This window comes from Telmatherina bonti (genome assembly GCF_933228915.1).
Source record: "Telmatherina bonti genome assembly, chromosome: 14".
Lineage (NCBI taxonomy): Eukaryota > Metazoa > Chordata > Actinopteri > Atheriniformes > Telmatherinidae > Telmatherina > Telmatherina bonti.
In genome coordinates this window covers 3,951,491-3,963,503 of record NC_136612.1, presented here as the reverse complement: position 1 = coordinate 3,963,503, position 12,013 = coordinate 3,951,491, and positions in this window count along the sequence as shown.

Genomic DNA, 12,013 nt, shown 5'->3' with positions numbered 1-12,013 from the left:
CGGAGCAAAATTATCAGAGACGAGTAGAACCGGAGCAAAGTTATCAGACACGAGTAGAACCGGAGCAAAGTTATCAGAGACGAGTAGAACCGGAGCAAAATTATCAGAGACGAGTAGAACCGGAGCAAAATTATCAGAGACGAGTAGAACTGGAGAAAAGTTATCAGAGACGAGTAGAACCGGAGCAAAGTTATCAGAGACAAGTAGAACCGGAGCAAAGTTATCAGACATGAGTAGAACCGAAGAAAAGTTATCAGAGACGAGTAGAACCAGAGCAAAATTATCAGAGACGAGTAGAACCGGAGCAAAGTTATCAGACACGAGTAGAACTGGAGCAAAGTTATCAGAGACGAGTAGAACTGGAGAAAAGTTATCAGACATGAGTAGAACCGGACAAAAGTTATCAGACATGAGTAGAACCGGAGCAAAGTTATCAGAGATGAGTGGAACCAGGGCAAAGTTATCAGAGACGAGTAGAACCGGAGCAAAGTTATCAGAGACGAGTAGAACCGGAGCAAAGTTATCAGACATGAGTAGAACCGGAGCAAAGTTATCAGAGACGAGTAGAACCGGAGCAAAATTATCAGAGACGAGTAGAACCGGAGCAAAGTTATCAGACACGAGTAGAACTGGAGAAAAGTTATCAGAGATGAGTAGAACCGGAGCAAAGTTATCAGAGACGAGTAGAACCGGAGCAAAGTTATCAGACATGAGTAGAACCGGAGCAAAGTTATCAGAGACGAGTAGAACCGGAGCAAAATTATCAGAGACGAGTAGAACCGGAGAAAAGTTATCAGAGACGAGTAGAACCGGAGAAAAGTTATCAGAGACGAGTAGAACCGGAGAAAAGTTATGAGAGACGAGTAGAACCGGAGCAAAGTTATCAGACATGAGTAGAACCGAAGCAAAGTTATCAGACATGAGTAGAACCGGAGCAAAGTTATCAGAGACGAGTAGAACTGGAGAAAAGTTATCAGAGATGAGTAGAACCGGAGCAAACTTATCAGACATGAGTAAAACCGGAGCAAAGTTATCAGAGACGAGTAGAACTGGAGAAAAGTTATCAGAGATGAGTAGAACCGGAGCAAACTTATCAGACATGAGTAGAACCGGAGAAAAGTTATCAGACATGAGTAGAACCGGAGCAAAGTTATCAGAGACGAGTAGAACCGGAGCAAAGTTATCAGAGACGAGTAGAACCGGAGAAAAAGTTATCAGAGACGAGTAGAACCGGAGCAAAGTTATCAGAGACGAGTAGAACCGGAGCAAAGTTATCAGACATGAGTAGAACCGGAGCAAAGTTATCAGAGACGAGTAGAACCAGAGCAAAGTTATCAGAGACGAGTAGGACCGGAGCAAATTTATCAGAGACGAGTAGAACCGGAGCAAAGTTATCAGAGACGAGTAGAACCGGACCAAAGTTATCAGAGACGAGTAGAACCGGAGCAAAGTTATCAGATACGAGTTGAACCGGAGAAAAGTTATCAGACATGAGTAGAACTGGAGCAAAGTTATCAGACATGAGTAGAACCGGAGAAAATTTATCAGACATAAGTAAAACCGGAGAAAAGTTATCAGAGACAAGTAGAACCGGAGAAAAGTTATCAGAGACGAGTAGAACCGGAGCAAAGTTATCAGAGACGAGTAGAACCGGAGCAAACTTATCAGACACGAGTAGAACTGGAGAAAAGTTATCAGAGACGAGTAGAACTGGAGCAAACTTATCAGACACGAGTAGAACTGGAGAAAAGTTATCAGAGACGAGTAGAACCTTAGCAAACTTATCAGACATGAGTAGAACCGGAGAAAAGTTATCAGAGACGACTAGAACCAGAGAAAAGTTATCAGAGACGTGCAGAACCGGAGCAAAGTTATCAGAGACGAGTAGAACCGGAGCAAAGTTATCAGACATGAGTAGAACCGGAGAAAAGTTATCAGACATGAGTAGAACCGGAGCAAAGTTATCAGAGATGAGTAGAACTGGAGAAAAGTTATCAGAGATGAGTAGAACTGGAGCAAAGTTATCAGAGACTAGTAGAACCGGAGCAAAGTTATCAGACATGAGTAGAACCGGAGCAAAGTTATCAGAGACGAGTAGAACCGGAGCAAAGTTATCAGACATGAGTAGAACTGGAGCAAAGTTATCAGACAGGAGTAGAACCGGAGAAAAGTTATCAGAGACGAGTAGAACCGGAGCAAAGTTATCAGAGACGAGTAGAACCGGAGAAAAGTTATCAGACATGAGTAGAACCGAAGCAAAGTTATCAGACATGAGTAGAACCGGAGCAAAGTTATCAGAGACGAGTAGAACTGGAGAAAAGTTATCAGACATGAGTAGAACCGGAGCAAACTTATCAGACATGAGTAGAACCGGAGAAAAGTTATCAGACATGAGTAGAACTGGAGAAAAGTTATCAGAGATGAGTAGAACCGGAGCAAACTTATCAGACATGAGGAGAACCGGAGCAAAGTTATCAGACATGAGCAGAACCTGATCAAAGTTATCAGAGACGAGTAGAACCGGAGAAAAGTTATCAGAGACGAGTAGAACCGGAGCAAAGTTATGAGAGACGAGTAGAACCGGAGCAAAGTTATCAGACATGAGTAGAACTGGAGAAAAGTTATCAGAGACGAGTAGAACCGGAGAAAAGTTATCAGAGACGAGTAGAACCGGAGCAAAGTTATGAGAGACGAGTAGAACCGGAGCAAAGTTATCAGACATGAGTAGAACCGGAGCAAAGTTATCAGACATGAGTAGAACCGGAGCAAAGTTATCAGAGACGAGTAGAACTGGAGAAAAGTTATCAGAGATGAGTAGAACCGGAGCAAAGTTATCAGACATGAGTAGAACCGGAGAAAAGTTATCAGAGATGAGTAGAACCGGAGCAAAGTTATCAGAGACGAGTTGAACCGGAGCAAAGTTATCAGACACGAGTAGAACCGGAGCAAAGTTATCAGAGACGAGTAGAACCGGAGCAAAGTTATCAGAGACGAGTAGAACCGGAGCAAAGTTATCAGACATGAGTAGAACCGGAGCAAAGTTATCAGAGACGAGTAGAACCGGAGCAAAATTATCAGAGCCGAGTAGAACCGGAGCAAAGTTATCAGACACGAGTAGAACTGGAGAAAAGTTATCAGAGACGAGTAGAACCGGAGCAAACTTATCAGACATGAGTAGAACCGGAGAAAAGTTATCAGACATGAGTAGAACCGGAGCAAAGTTATCAGAGATGAGTTGAACCGGAGAAAAGTTATCAGAGATGAGTAGAACTGGAGCAAAGTTATCAGAGACGAGTAGAACCGGAGCAAAGTTATCAGACATGAGTAGAACCGGAGCAAAGTTATCAGAGACGAGTAGAACCGGAGCAAAGTTATCAGACATGAGTAGAACTGGAGCAAAGTTATCAGACAGGAGTAGAACCGGAGAAAAGTTATCAGAGACGAGTAGAACCGGAGCAAAGTTATCAGAGACGAGTAGAACCGGAGAAAAGTTATCAGACATGAGTAGAACCGAAGCAAAGTTATCAGACTTTAGTAGAACCGGAGAAAAGTTATCAGACATGAGTAGAACCGGAGAAAAGTTATCAGAGACGAGTAGAATCGGAGCAAAGTTATGAGAGACGAGTAGAACCGGAGAAAAGTTATCAGAGACGAGTAGAACTGGAGAAAAGTTATCAGAGATGAGTAGAACCGGAGCAAACTTATCAGACATGAGTAGAACCGGAGAAAAGTTATCAGAGATGAGTGGAACCAGGGCAAAGTTATCAGAGACGAGTAGAACCAGAGAAAAGTTATCAGAGATGAGTAGAACCGGAGCAAAGTTATCAGAGACGAGTAGAACCGGAGCAAAGTTATCAGACATGAGTAGAACCGGAGCAAAGTTATCAGAGACGAGTAGAACCGGAGCAAAATTATCAGAGACGAGTAGAACCGGAGCAAAGTTATCAGAGATGAGTAGAACTGGAGAAAAGTTATCAGAGATGAGTAGAACCGGAGCAAAGTTATCAGAGACGAGTAGAACCGGAGCAAAGTTATCAGACATGAGTAGAACCGGAGCAAAGTTATCAGAGACGAGTAGAACCGGAGCAAAATTATCAGAGACGAGTAGAACCGGAGCAAAGTTATCAGACACGAGTAGAACCGGAGCAAAGTTATCAGAGACGAGTAGAACCGGAGCAAAATTATCAGAGACGAGTAGAACCGGAGCAAAATTATCAGAGACGAGTAGAACTGGAGAAAAGTTATCAGAGACGAGTAGAACCGGAGCAAAGTTATCAGAGACAAGTAGAACCGGAGCAAAGTTATCAGACATGAGTAGAACCGAAGAAAAGTTATCAGAGACGAGTAGAACCAGAGCAAAATTATCAGAGACGAGTAGAACCGGAGCAAAGTTATCAGACACGAGTAGAACTGGAGCAAAGTTATCAGAGACGAGTAGAACTGGAGAAAAGTTATCAGACATGAGTAGAACCGGACAAAAGTTATCAGACATGAGTAGAACCGGAGCAAAGTTATCAGAGATGAGTGGAACCAGGGCAAAGTTATCAGAGACGAGTAGAACCGGAGCAAAGTTATCAGAGACGAGTAGAACCGGAGCAAAGTTATCAGACATGAGTAGAACCGGAGCAAAGTTATCAGAGACGAGTAGAACCGGAGCAAAATTATCAGAGACGAGTAGAACCGGAGCAAAGTTATCAGACACGAGTAGAACTGGAGAAAAGTTATCAGAGATGAGTAGAACCGGAGCAAAGTTATCAGAGACGAGTAGAACCGGAGCAAAGTTATCAGACATGAGTAGAACCGGAGCAAAGTTATCAGAGACGAGTAGAACCGGAGCAAAATTATCAGAGACGAGTAGAACCGGAGAAAAGTTATCAGAGACGAGTAGAACCGGAGAAAAGTTATCAGAGACGAGTAGAACCGGAGAAAAGTTATGAGAGACGAGTAGAACCGGAGCAAAGTTATCAGACATGAGTAGAACCGAAGCAAAGTTATCAGACATGAGTAGAACCGGAGCAAAGTTATCAGAGACGAGTAGAACTGGAGAAAAGTTATCAGAGATGAGTAGAACCGGAGCAAACTTATCAGACATGAGTAAAACCGGAGCAAAGTTATCAGAGACGAGTAGAACTGGAGAAAAGTTATCAGAGATGAGTAGAACCGGAGCAAACTTATCAGACATGAGTAGAACCGGAGAAAAGTTATCAGACATGAGTAGAACCGGAGCAAAGTTATCAGAGACGAGTAGAACCGGAGCAAAGTTATCAGAGACGAGTAGAACCGGAGAAAAAGTTATCAGAGACGAGTAGAACCGGAGCAAAGTTATCAGAGACGAGTAGAACCGGAGCAAAGTTATCAGACATGAGTAGAACCGGAGCAAAGTTATCAGAGACGAGTAGAACCGGAGCAAAATTATCAGAGACGAGTAGAACCGGAGCAAAGTTATCAGAGATGAGTAGAACTGGAGAAAAGTTATCAGAGATGAGTAGAACCGGAGCAAAGTTATCAGAGACGAGTAGAACCGGAGCAAAGTTATCAGACATGAGTAGAACCGGAGCAAAGTTATCAGAGACGAGTAGAACCGGAGCAAAATTATCAGAGACGAGTAGAACCGGAGCAAAGTTATCAGACACGAGTAGAACCGGAGCAAAGTTATCAGAGACGAGTAGAACCGGAGCAAAATTATCAGAGACGAGTAGAACCGGAGCAAAATTATCAGAGACGAGTAGAACTGGAGAAAAGTTATCAGAGACGAGTAGAACCGGAGCAAAGTTATCAGAGACAAGTAGAACCGGAGCAAAGTTATCAGACATGAGTAGAACCGAAGAAAAGTTATCAGAGACGAGTAGAACCAGAGCAAAATTATCAGAGACGAGTAGAACCGGAGCAAAGTTATCAGACACGAGTAGAACTGGAGCAAAGTTATCAGAGACGAGTAGAACTGGAGAAAAGTTATCAGACATGAGTAGAACCGGACAAAAGTTATCAGACATGAGTAGAACCGGAGCAAAGTTATCAGAGATGAGTGGAACCAGGGCAAAGTTATCAGAGACGAGTAGAACCGGAGCAAAGTTATCAGAGACGAGTAGAACCGGAGCAAAGTTATCAGACATGAGTAGAACCGGAGCAAAGTTATCAGAGACGAGTAGAACCGGAGCAAAATTATCAGAGACGAGTAGAACCGGAGCAAAGTTATCAGACACGAGTAGAACTGGAGAAAAGTTATCAGAGATGAGTAGAACCGGAGCAAAGTTATCAGAGACGAGTAGAACCGGAGCAAAGTTATCAGACATGAGTAGAACCGGAGCAAAGTTATCAGAGACGAGTAGAACCGGAGCAAAATTATCAGAGACGAGTAGAACCGGAGAAAAGTTATCAGAGACGAGTAGAACCGGAGAAAAGTTATCAGAGACGAGTAGAACCGGAGAAAAGTTATGAGAGACGAGTAGAACCGGAGCAAAGTTATCAGACATGAGTAGAACCGAAGCAAAGTTATCAGACATGAGTAGAACCGGAGCAAAGTTATCAGAGACGAGTAGAACTGGAGAAAAGTTATCAGAGATGAGTAGAACCGGAGCAAACTTATCAGACATGAGTAAAACCGGAGCAAAGTTATCAGAGACGAGTAGAACTGGAGAAAAGTTATCAGAGATGAGTAGAACCGGAGCAAACTTATCAGACATGAGTAGAACCGGAGAAAAGTTATCAGACATGAGTAGAACCGGAGCAAAGTTATCAGAGACGAGTAGAACCGGAGCAAAGTTATCAGAGACGAGTAGAACCGGAGAAAAAGTTATCAGAGACGAGTAGAACCGGAGCAAAGTTATCAGAGACGAGTAGAACCGGAGCAAAGTTATCAGACATGAGTAGAACCGGAGCAAAGTTATCAGAGACGAGTAGAACCAGAGCAAAGTTATCAGAGACGAGTAGGACCGGAGCAAATTTATCAGAGACGAGTAGAACCGGAGCAAAGTTATCAGAGACGAGTAGAACCGGACCAAAGTTATCAGAGACGAGTAGAACCGGAGCAAAGTTATCAGATACGAGTTGAACCGGAGAAAAGTTATCAGACATGAGTAGAACTGGAGCAAAGTTATCAGACATGAGTAGAACCGGAGAAAATTTATCAGACATAAGTAAAACCGGAGAAAAGTTATCAGAGACAAGTAGAACCGGAGAAAAGTTATCAGAGACGAGTAGAACCGGAGCAAAGTTATCAGAGACGAGTAGAACCGGAGCAAACTTATCAGACACGAGTAGAACTGGAGAAAAGTTATCAGAGACGAGTAGAACTGGAGCAAACTTATCAGACACGAGTAGAACTGGAGAAAAGTTATCAGAGACGAGTAGAACCTTAGCAAACTTATCAGACATGAGTAGAACCGGAGAAAAGTTATCAGAGACGACTAGAACCAGAGAAAAGTTATCAGAGACGTGCAGAACCGGAGCAAAGTTATCAGAGACGAGTAGAACCGGAGCAAAGTTATCAGACATGAGTAGAACCGGAGAAAAGTTATCAGACATGAGTAGAACCGGAGCAAAGTTATCAGAGATGAGTAGAACTGGAGAAAAGTTATCAGAGATGAGTAGAACTGGAGCAAAGTTATCAGAGACTAGTAGAACCGGAGCAAAGTTATCAGACATGAGTAGAACCGGAGCAAAGTTATCAGAGACGAGTAGAACCGGAGCAAAGTTATCAGACATGAGTAGAACTGGAGCAAAGTTATCAGACAGGAGTAGAACCGGAGAAAAGTTATCAGAGACGAGTAGAACCGGAGCAAAGTTATCAGAGACGAGTAGAACCGGAGAAAAGTTATCAGACATGAGTAGAACCGAAGCAAAGTTATCAGACATGAGTAGAACCGGAGCAAAGTTATCAGAGACGAGTAGAACTGGAGAAAAGTTATCAGACATGAGTAGAACCGGAGCAAACTTATCAGACATGAGTAGAACCGGAGAAAAGTTATCAGACATGAGTAGAACTGGAGAAAAGTTATCAGAGATGAGTAGAACCGGAGCAAACTTATCAGACATGAGTAGAACCGGAGCAAAGTTATCAGACATGAGCAGAACCTGATCAAAGTTATCAGAGACGAGTAGAACCGGAGAAAAGTTATCAGAGACGAGTAGAACCGGAGCAAAGTTATGAGAGACGAGTAGAACCGGAGCAAAGTTATCAGACATGAGTAGAACTGGAGAAAAGTTATCAGAGACGAGTAGAACCGGAGAAAAGTTATCAGAGACGAGTAGAACCGGAGCAAAGTTATGAGAGACGAGTAGAACCGGAGCAAAGTTATCAGACATGAGTAGAACCGGAGCAAAGTTATCAGACATGAGTAGAACCGGAGCAAAGTTATCAGAGACGAGTAGAACTGGAGAAAAGTTATCAGAGATGAGTAGAACCGGAGCAAAGTTATCAGACATGAGTAGAACCGGAGAAAAGTTATCAGAGATGAGTAGAACCGGAGCAAAGTTATCAGAGACGAGTTGAACCGGAGCAAAGTTATCAGACATGAGTAGAACCGGAGCAAAGTTATCAGAGACGAGTAGAACCGGAGCAAAGTTATCAGAGACGAGTAGAACCGGAGCAAAGTTATCAGACATGAGTAGAACCGGAGCAAAGTTATCAGAGACGAGTAGAACCGGAGCAAAATTATCAGAGCCGAGTAGAACCGGAGCAAAGTTATCAGACACGAGTAGAACTGGAGAAAAGTTATCAGAGATGAGTAGAACCGGAGCAAACTTATCAGACATGAGTAGAACCGGAGAAAAGTTATCAGACATGAGTAGAACCGGAGCAAAGTTATCAGAGATGAGTTGAACCGGAGAAAAGTTATCAGAGATGAGTGGAACTGGAGCAAAGTTATCAGAGACGAGTAGAACCGGAGCAAAGTTATCAGACATGAGTAGAACCGGAGCAAAGTTATCAGAGACGAGTAGAACCGGAGCAAAGTTATCAGACATGAGTAGAACTGGAGCAAAGTTATCAGACAGGAGTAGAACCGGAGAAAAGTTATCAGAGACGAGTAGAACCGGAGCAAAGTTATCAGAGACGAGTAGAACCGGAGAAAAGTTATCAGACATGAGTAGAACCGAAGCAAAGTTATCAGACTTTAGTAGAACCGGAGAAAAGTTATCAGACATGAGTAGAACCGGAGAAAAGTTATCAGAGACGAGTAGAACCGGAGCAAAGTTATCAGAGACGAGTAGAACCGGAGAAAAGTTATCAGAGACGAGTAGAACCGGAGCAAAGTTATCAGAGACGAGTAGAACCGGAGCAAAGTTATCAGACATGAGTAGAACCGGAGCAAAGTTATCAGACATGAGTAGAACCAGAGCAAAATTATCAGAGACGAGTAGAACCGGAGCAAAGTTATCAGAGACGAGTAGAACCGGAGCAAAGTTATCAGACACGAGTAGAACCGGAGCAAAGAAATCAGAGACGAGTAGAACTGGAGAAAAGTTATCAGAGATGAGTAGAACCGGAGCAAACTTATCAGACATGAGTTAAACCGGAGCAAAGTTATCAGAGACGAGTAGAACTGGAGAAAAGTTATCAGAGATGAGTAGAACCAGAGCAAACTTATCAGACATGAGTAGAACCGGAGAAAAGTTATCAGACATGAGTAGAACCTTAGCAAAGTTATCAGAGACGAGTAGAACCGGAGCAAAGTTATCAGAGATGAGTAGAACCGGAGCAAAGTTATCAGAGATGAGTAGAACTGGAGAAAAGTTATCAGAGATGAGTAGAACCGGAGCAAACTTATCAGACATGAGTAAAACCGGAGCAAAGTTATCAGAGACGAGTAGAACTGGAGAAAAGTTGTCAGAGATGAGTAGAACCAGAACAAACTTATCAGACATGAGTAGAACCGGAGAAAAGTTATCAGACATGAGTAGAACCTTAGCAAAGTTATCAGAGACGAGTAGAACCGGAGCAAAGTTATCAGACATGAGTAGAACCGGAGCAAAGTTATCAGACATGAGTAGAACCGGAGCAAAGTTATCAGAGACGAGTAGAACTGGAGAAAAGTTATCAGAGATGAGTAGAACCGGAGCAAACTTATCAGACATGAGTAGAACCGGAGAAAAGTTATCAGACATGAGTAGAACCGGAGCAAAGTTATCAGAGACGAGTAGAACCGGAGCAAAGTTATCAGAGACGAGTAGAACCGGAGAAAAGTTATCAGAGACGAGTAGAACCGGAGCAAAGTTATCAGAGACGAGTAGAACCGGAGCAAAGTTATCAGACATGAGTAGAACCGGAGCAAAGTTATCAGACATGAGTAGAACCAGAGCAAAATTATCAGAGACGAGTAGAACCGGAGCAAAGTTATCAGAGACGAGTAGAACCGGAGCAAAGTTATCAGACACGAGTAGAACCGGAGCAAAGTTATCAGAGACGAGTAGAACTGGAGAAAAGTTATCAGAGATGAGTAGAACCGGAGCAAACTTATCAGACATGAGTTAAACCGGAGCAAAGTTATCAGAGACGAGTAGAACTGGAGAAAAGTTATCAGAGATGAGTAGAACCAGAGCAAACTTATCAGACATGAGTAGAACCGGAGAAAAGTTATCAGAGATGAGTAGAACCGGAGCAAAGTTATCAGAGACGAGTAGAACTGGAGAAAAGTTATCAGAGATGAGTAGAACCGGAGCAAACTTATCAGACATGAGTAAAACCGGAGCAAAGTTATCAGAGACGAGTAGAACTGGAGAAAAGTTATCAGAGATGAGTAGAACCAGAACAAACTTATCAGACATGAGTAGAACCGGAGAAAAGTTATCAGACATGAGTAGAACCTTAGCAAAGTTATCAGAGACGAGTAGAACCGGAGCAAAGTTATCAGACATGAGTAGAACCGGAGCAAAGTTATCAGAGACGAGTAGAACTGGAGAAAAGTTATCAGAGATGAGTAGAACCAGAGCAAACTTATCAGACATGAGTAGAACCGGAGAAAAGTTATCAGACATGAGTAGAACCTTAGCAAAGTTATCAGAGACGAGTAGAACCGGAGCAAAGTTATCAGAGACGAGTAGAACCGGAGCAAAGTTATCAGAGACGAGTAGAACCGGAGCAAAGTTATCAGAGACGAGTAGAACTGGAGCAAAGTTATCAGACATGAGTAGAACCGGAGCAAATTTATCAGAGACGAGTAGAACCGGAGCAAAGTTATCAGAGACGAGTAGAACCGGAGCAAAGTTATCAGACGAGTAGAACCGGAGCAAAGTTATCAGATACGAGTTGAACCGGAGAAAAGTCATCAGACATGAGTAGAACCGGAACAAAGGTAGCAGACATGAGTAGAACCGGAGAAAAGTTATCAGACATAAGTAAAACCGGAGAAAAGTTATCAAAGACAAGTAGAACCGGAGAAAAGTTATCAGAGACGAGTAGAACCGGAGCAAAGTTATCAGAGACGAGTAGAACCGGAGCAAACTTATCAGAGACGAGTAGAACCGGAGCAAAATTATCAGAGACGAGTAGAACCGGAGCAAAGTTATCAGACACGAGTAGAACTGGAGAAAAGTTATCAGAGACGAGTAGAACCGGAGCAAAGTTATCAGAGACGAGTAGAACCGGAGAAAAGTTATCAGAGACGAGTAGAACCGGAGAAAAGTTATCAGACATGAGTTGAACCGGAGCAAAGTTATCAGACATGAGTAGAACCGGAGCAAAGTTATCAGAGACGAGTAGAACCAGAGAAAAGTTATCAGAGATGAGTAGAACCGGAGAAAAGTTATCAGAGACGAGTAGAATCGGAGAAAAGTTATCAGAGATGAGTAGAACCGGAGCAAAGTTATCAGAGACGAGTAGAACCGGAGAAAAGTCATCAGACATGAGTAGAACCGGAACAAAGTTATCAGAGACGAGTAGAACCGGAGAAAAGTTATCAGACATGAGTAGAACCGGAGCAAAGTTATCAGAGATGAGTAGAACCGGAGAAAAGTTATCAGACATGAGTAGAACCGGAGCAAAGTTATCAGAGATGAGTGGAACCAGAGCAAAGTT